Here is an 8,498-nt window from a genome sequence, read left to right as displayed (position 1 = left end):
AAGAAACCAATTATATGTAAAGACATCAAAACATTTTAAAATAAAAAATTATTATGAAATAATATATGTGCTTCTTTAACTTATTAAACATTAATATCTAATGGTGGATTTAATAACTATCATAATCTAAAATAGTGATGAACATAAATGACATTTTGAGAGACCTGCAACAATAATATGCCAAAAAATCTATGATAGCTACTGGTGACAAATCCACAAGTATTGATAAAGTGAATGTGGTTTATTGCCTACACTGAAAATTAAGAGAAGTGTAAAATCTCTGTGAGCATTTAGTGAAAAGAAAGCTATAGGTTATTCCTCATCCATTCTCATGTACTCCCACATCTTAAAAATCCCCTGATGTAGGCTCACGGTACATACACAAAGATCATTAATAGTCCTATTTGGGTTAAGTAAAAGTAATGTATATTCCTTGTTTAGGAATAAAATGTATATCTACATTTCCTCCTGTGTTACTGATCAACTTACATAAGTCCTTACAATGCCAAACTTACACAGCAAAAGCAAAAGCAGTGCTTCGTGTTATACATTTTAAGATTATTAATAGAATTGTTAAGGGCAATTAGTAAATCACTGAATTGTTTCTAGACTTCATGACACAAGGAGAGAGTATTGGAGAATTAAAGAATGAAGTTATAAAAGAAAAGGTGATCGAATGTATCTGGATATTTTAATAGAATAGTGAAAGCCTAAATTCACTGGTGATTAAGAAATGGCCTAGAGATTTCATATACAAACGTGTTCACTAACCCTTGCTTCCAAATGTCCTATGGCTGCAGATCTGGGATTGAACAGCAGGACTACAGAGCAAGATGTAGACAGGGCTTGAGAAAGCCAAGTGAAATGAATGTCATATACAAGAGAGGGAATGTACTGTTCAAGGAGCTTAGCTTAATTAGAGAATGCAGGGAACAAAGTAGGGTCATATAGTGATGGTATGGAGTAGAAACAAGGTGTGAAGGCCTGAAAGAATATTGAGGTTAGCCATTTCCTGGACATCAAAGCCACTCTCCTCTGGGTGACATTCAAGACTTTCTAATACATCCCTGACCTCTAAGCTAAATGATTAACTATTCTCTAAACTTGTTAGCCTACCTTTCCATCAGCATACTATAGCCTTCTTAATGCTCTTTTTTTCATCTCTACTTATAAAAATCTCACTCTTTCTTCAAGATGAAATTCAAATGTCAATTTCTTGAGTCTTTTCTAATGAACACTCTCTAGTTAGAATTAATCTTTATTCCTCTATTTTGACCTTCTGTCACCATACCACATAATGCCTTTCAGTGGGCTGATTGTGTAAATGACTATGATTAGGTATTTATGGTAAAGAACGTAAATTTCTCATGTTTGATATTCTCTGTAGCATAGAATAGAATAAGTACTTAATAAATTGTTCATATATTATCAGTGATATCTCATCAATATGAACCAACTCCAAGGATTCTGTATCATTCATGGAGCCATGTTACTTCTGACCAGTAGAAATGCCCAGGATGAAGATGTAATCATCTAATTACTAGCTCCAGAAATGACCTCACCAGCCACTTACCCTTTATTGGGTTTTAATGATGACAAAATTAAAATCCATAAAATAGTTGCTTATTACCCAAGATCAGAGAGCCTAAACAATAATGTGGATTTCCTAATATCCAGTCCATCAATCTTTTGGCTTCATTATATATTAAGAGAAGACAACAGGAGCTCTGAATTGAAAGGCCATAATTCTCACCATATTATATTTAGCTCTTACGGAGTTTTTGTGCCTTTTTTTTTCTCTTTAGTAAATATAAATTAAAAATAAATGGAAAAACTAAACAAAATGGTAAATGATATGTCACAGGAAGAAATGGGATGCTCCTGAGCTTGAAGGTGCAAGATATCAGTGAATGAGCTGTAAAGAGCTGAAGAAGGTAGAAGAGGTAATATGGGGGTAGGAGCTGGGGAGAGATGAGTGGAGAGAAGAGAGGTTGACACATATTTCCTTGATGTTTCCCATCATGACTTCTTCCAGTTCCTCAGACCAAAAGCCCCAGAGCCATCCCTAATTCTCCGGCCTGTGCTTTCCTTAAGTCCTAGCACTGGATATTTTACTTATATATCTTGTTTATAGTCTGATGCTCAAATAAAGAGTTAACTCAATGGGAGATTTTTGCCTTTTTCATTCTGTTTTGATCACTGTTAAACCCCTAGTGCCTAGAATGCTGACTGATATTTAGTAGGTTGTGAATAAATATTTGTTGAATAAACTAATGAATAAATGCAAAAATCATGCACTGCTCTTAATAGGCTCTTAACATTTTAAGCCTTGTACCTCCCTAAAGGAAAACTTTACCCACACTCTAATATCATTTAAAACTAAACAAATTCTCTAAAAGGTAATTAAGATTTTTTTCTTCCAGAGACAAATTAGACAATTTCCTACTGACTAAAGAACTCCCTATTTGATCACTAGAATTTATTAATCATACCAAATTGCACATAAGAGGAGGGGTGTGTATGTGTGTGTGTGTGTGTGCAAGGAAAGGGGGCAAAAGAGTCATATGTTTTGGAAAGAGATTAATATTCTTCAGACCTAAAGATTGGTAAAGGCATGTCTGGCAGGCACCAAATTATTCAATTACTGAGAAACCAGAATAAAGAGTTTTGCTGAAACTGTAATATGAACTAAAGAAATCTTCAGAAAGAGGGCGGCTGGGTGGCTCAGATGGTTAAGCGTCTGCCTTCGGCTCAGGTGATGATCCCAGGGTCCTGGGATCGAGTCCCGCATCAAGCTCCCTGCTGGCGGGGAGCCTGCTTCTCCTTCTGCCTCTGCCTCTCTCTCTCTCTCTCTCTCTCTCTCTCTCTCTGATGCTCATGAATAAATAAATAAATAAAAAGAAAAAAAAATCTTCAGAAAGAACAGAAGAATTGGGGCTATCTCTTATCCTAGGGCAGTGCCTGGCATATAGTGGATGTTTAGTAAAAGTAGTTGAATTGCTTAAAATGAGGGATCCATGGGTTGGAACATGGACATTTATATTATGCCCAGTACTTTTGGTATTCTGGTCATAATAACTTTCCTAGCAAGATTTGATTTATAGCGACATCATAAAACTCACTTTAAAATCCAGACGTATCAGGATATTTCCCACCACAACCACTCAAGACAAGTGAGGGAAACTTCAGGAAAACCTCTCAGGGGGCTTAACATACAATCCCTGGAGTTTGGAGGACACAGAACCTAGAGGCTGATTCTAGTCTGGAAAGAATGCAAATGTGTGAACCTTGCAGGAACTGTTGCCTTTTATGGCCAAGGATAAGAGAGAGCTATAGTGGTAGCAGCCTGTACTTTCAGAGTTTATGGGACAAAAGAGCCAAATGTTTCCTTTGAGCCAGAATGGATGCCAAGGAAAGTAGCAGGCCTGGAGTTGCCATCAAAGGGCCATGCCCAAGTGGTCACCATCCAGGGTTAGGTGACTCCAACAGAAAGAACCAAGACCGGAGTTAGCCAGAGGGTGTATCTTCTTTTGGCAGGGAACAATGGCATAATACGGGTCTCTAAAGAACCAAAAATAATATCCCATCACCACTCAGAGGGCTACAAAGTCATGTGGCCACTACACTAAGAAAGACCTTTATTCCTCCTTTCCCTCTTCTCTCTCACCTCCCCCTGACCTTGGGAAATAAGTAGGACAAGGTGGAATACAGAAAGCAAAGACAGACTCCACACCTTCTTTTCCCACTCAGATTTCTGAGCCTGAGTCAGGCTGGGAATTATAGGGTGAAGATGGCAGAGGATCTTTAAATTGAGAAAGAGACTGAATGCTTGACATTCCAGATACTGGACTTCCAAGTTGAGTACTCTTTCTGTGCATTCTGCTGCTTATTCACGGCAAGCTCCTGTTTTCATATATACCATTATTTGGTATATCTGTCAGACAACACAGTCCAGAGCTTAGAAGCTCCAGCTAAGGAGAGATGTGACCTTGGCCTCAGTTTCCTCACATGCAGAAAGAGAATACAATAGCACTACTTGATCAGATTGTTGTGAAAAATGTGGTAGTACATGTGAAGCAGTAGATGATTTATGCATTTAACCAATCTTTATTGAATATCTACCAGAGCTAGAGCTAGAGCTGCCATAACAAAGTACCAAAAACGGGGTAGCTTAGAGCTGCCATAACAAAGTACCAAAAACGGGGCAGCTTAGAACAACAGAAACTGTCTTATAGTTCTGGAGGCCAGAAGTCTGAAATCAAGATGTCAGCAGGGCTCTCCTCCCTGTGAAGGTGCTAGAGAAGGATCCCTTCCAGTCCTCTCTCCTTGCTTCTCTAAGTAACGTGGGTTGGAGCATCATAACTTCAGTCCTTGTGTGCATGTCTATGCACAAGCTTCTCTTTTTTTATAAGGGCATCAATCATACTAAATTAGGGGCCTACCTTTCTCCAGTATGAGCTCATCTTAACTAATTAGATCTGCAACAATCTTATTTACAAATAAGGTCACATTCTGAGATAATGGGGATTAAAACTTAAGCATACGAATGTTTAGGGTACATAATTCAAACCACAGTACCTATTTTGTACCAGACACTTCTAGGCACTGGAAGGCCAGCAGTGAATAAACTGTACTTAGTATATTTGTGTTCTAATTAGGAAAGTCACAAAATACACGCACAAATAAACAAGGTAATTCCAGATACACGCAGAGCTCTAAAGTAGAATAATAAATTAGAGCAGTGGTCCTCAAACATTTTGGTCTTTGGACCCCTTTTCCTGTTGATCCCCAAAAGCTTTTGTGTATATGGATTCTATATCTGTCAATATTTACCATTTTACAAATTTACTTTATCCATTGTTCCAAGGTGAAAACCTGATGACACATGTTTAATATTTCATGTGGAAACACCAAGTTCAATTTAAAAAACTAAATAAATTAATGAGCAGGAAAATGTAAAATTTTACTGTCAATATTGATAACTCAAAAACATGCTTTTTACATTATCATGGAATCTTAGTTCAAGTGATCACTCAAATATCATGCCTAGCTGAACCTAACCTAGCCAAATACCAAAGCAGTATGTGTACCAACTGGTAGATCATTTATTGCCACTTACTTCTAAATGTGTGGTTCTCAGCCAAACTGTACCTTAGAATCACCTGGGAGCTTAAAAATTTTTGATAATGAAAAGCCATGCCAAACCATTTAAGTCAGAATGTTTGGACATGGGTTCTGCTGGCTATCAGTGTTAATTTCCTTACTTCATCATAAGATAATTAAGTAAGCCATGGTAGTCATGAAGAATTGAAACCAAACAGGCGCAAATGATATACAGGTGATTTTAAGCCAGGATTGAGAACCCCTGCTCTATTCTAGATGAACATGAACTCCAGCAGGCATCGATTAGTTAAATCAACCTCTCAATATTCTAAGAGTTCTCAATGTGACCTTACTCTGTTCCTTGGAATCATTTTGATCCAACATGAATACAAACTAGAATACGGACATTATATTAGTTCTACCTGTATATAGATGGTCAAGTGGAAGAAAAAGTTCAAGTTCAGCTTTTGCTGTCTTGGAAAATACCCAACAATCTGTCCTGCAAAAAGGTTGAAATGTCAAATGACATTGTTTCCTACAAAACCAAATTAGAGCATGGCCTCAAAAGTTAATATATTCAGATCTTTCCTCTCCCTTAGAAGGTCAAACATTCACAACAGTCATAAAATCTACACTGCCCTATCCTCCAGGATTTCTGAAGCTGCAAGAACAAATTATAAAATTAAAGAAAAAGAAATCCTCTACTGAAGGAAAGTTATAGTCTAAGAATAAGGATGACTTTCTGAAGATACAGCTAAACAGAGAAACACGTCACTGAAACCACCTAATAGCTGCATCATGTTTTTACAACTTATAAAACTCTTGCATCTGTCAATTGATGTGATCCTTGCAACATTTGTAGTTGGTAACTATTACTCATATTTTCATTTTCTATAAAAGGAAATAGAGATTATAAGAGGTTAAGTGACTCAGCCAATGTTAACAGCACCAATAACACCTAAACTCAGGTCTTACTCAGGAAATCTTGAGCCCTTTCAACAGCCTTTCCCTATATGTGGGAATGTGTCAACATTTATTGAACCAATTTTCCTGTTAGATACTACCTACAATAAAACTTCCTTCCGAGACTAAATAAATGCAAAATCTGTTTTTAAATTTTAAATTTAAAGCAATATATTATACCACTCATAAGTCAGAAAGAATGAATTAATTCACTACAATAATACTTTTCACCAAAGATTTTTGGGCATTTTCTATTCTTTATTTTCACTAACAATATTTTATTTTATTTTTTTTAATCTTTTTTTTTTAAGATTTTATTTATTTACTAACAATATTTTAAAACCAACAGTTCCACAGTTGAACCAGTTTGGGGCAGATTCCTTGAATGCTAGATAGAATTTTTAAAAACTCTTTTTCTCAGTATTATCTCTCAAGTAAGTCAAATAAACTATAATAACTATGAAAAAATCTAGCCAAACAGACATGAATGCAGTTATCCCTAGCAGATAATTCTGCATCAAATGAAAAGGCATGTGATCAAATTAAAGAAGAAAGAACTCTTTAGTATTTCTCCTAAAAATCTGATCTGACAAAAAATGTAGTAATGTTAACCCATAAAAAAGGCAGTACTTTGAGTAATAGTGAGGAATAAGAAACCCAGTCAATGCCCCCATTTTAAATAACATCTGTGGCTCTTTGTAATCTATAATAATAAAATGATACTCTTTAGTGTTCTTATGTAGAGGCTAAGGGGGAAATAGCCCTCAGAGTAACAAGATGGCAGAGAAACTCTCTCCTTTCATATTATTCCCCAAAATTAGCAGTCAATTTTTACAGAATCAGCCAAATGAAGACTGGACAGAATAAAAGACCAAGGGCAACAGAAAAGCAGATGCTTTGGCGAGAAGGCAGCCTATAAATGTTGGTTTCCCAGGATTTTGATAGCAAGAGTGTTTATCTTATTGAAAGCAGAGTCTAATTGAATAAAAGAGTTTTTAAAATAGTGGGCCATTAATTAGGCAGCATGGGGTAAAGCACAGATTCCATAATGTACGAGGCTTCTGGGAGCCACAGGCAGCGCTCATTGATTCTGTCAGGGTGCCAGAGGAATGAGAGAGCTGAATGTTTGCCTCTTCTGGAAACCTACCTGATACATTTGGAAGTGGTTTCCCCATGCATTGCCTCTGTTCAAATCATCCCATAATTACTCTGGCACTGTAAGCTGCGAACTTGGCGGGCTCTGAGAGATATCAGATGTTTTTCTCATGCTTGCTGAACCTCTCTTAGACAAATTTTGCATTGTTTTTTGTGTCAGTTTTATCGTGGAACATCATGTTGCCATCTGGGAAGGAAAACAACATGGTAGAGGAGCAGCTGGTGAATGGCAATGGACAAATAAACATTGGCAGGCACCCGCTATTAGGTGAGATAAGAGAGATGGGCAGCCGCCAACACCAATGATCCCTCACCACTGGAACATCTTTCACTGTCCCCTTCTCTCTTATCTTCATTCAAATTCATGGCAATTTTTCATTCAGAGGCTTAAGCTCTCCAAGTGTCAGGTGTTGGGCTTTCTCTTCTCTGTCCAGGAGGATAAAGAGAGATCTATAAAGTGCCCTACCAATTGAATTTCTCTCCCTGGGCAGGACAATGGGCTTCCTGAATCAAGGGGAAAGCTTCTGATACCTTAACAGAAAGGCTCCCCTGAGGAATGAGAGGCTACCAAAACTCTCACCAAGCTTTTCAACCAATCTAGTGGCACCCCCAGCATCATCAGTATTTGTGGCTTTCAAACCCTTAAATCTTTTAAGGACCATATTTATGATAAACCAATATAAATAATACTAACATGCGTTTGGGAGCAGGGCAGCAAGGGAAAGTAAGTTATACTTGGTTGACAATTATACACCATGCTTTCTTGTTCCCAAGATATAATTTTTCCATTGTAACATCTCTGAAATGAGATCCACAGAAGAGACGCATAAAAAAAATCTGACAACCTCTAGGCAGAAGAAAAAGTTGTGAAGTGCCAATAGTCATTATTGCCTGCACATGTGCAAACTGGTAACATCTGAAGGTAAACAACAATTCAACCACATCAGTTGTGTTATTTTTATTGTTGGAACTAATAGGGTTGAATTTTTAACTTGATTTGGGTTCCAACCTTTGGCTTAAAATATCTTCAAAAGATTACACACACACATGTAATAAAGCATTAATTTTTAAAATTGTGTTCAGTTTACAGAAATGGATTTCACACAGGCAGTGCGATCAGAGGCAATAGAAGCTACTGAATCACTCAGAATAATTCAAAATTCTTCAAATTAGTAGAAGTTGGAATGATGGTTCTATGTGTAATGGAGACTGGCCTTCAAGCTAGAACATCTGACAAAATCTTCCAGCTGACTTTTAATATACAATTCAATTAAGGA

Source organism: Mirounga angustirostris, unplaced genomic scaffold (assembly GCF_029215605.1).
Source record: "Mirounga angustirostris isolate CCGP_5_RB_7025 unplaced genomic scaffold, mMirAng1.0.hap1 SCAF_9, whole genome shotgun sequence".
NCBI classification, from domain to species: domain Eukaryota; kingdom Metazoa; phylum Chordata; class Mammalia; order Carnivora; family Phocidae; genus Mirounga; species Mirounga angustirostris.
This window is presented reverse-complemented; position numbering follows the sequence as displayed.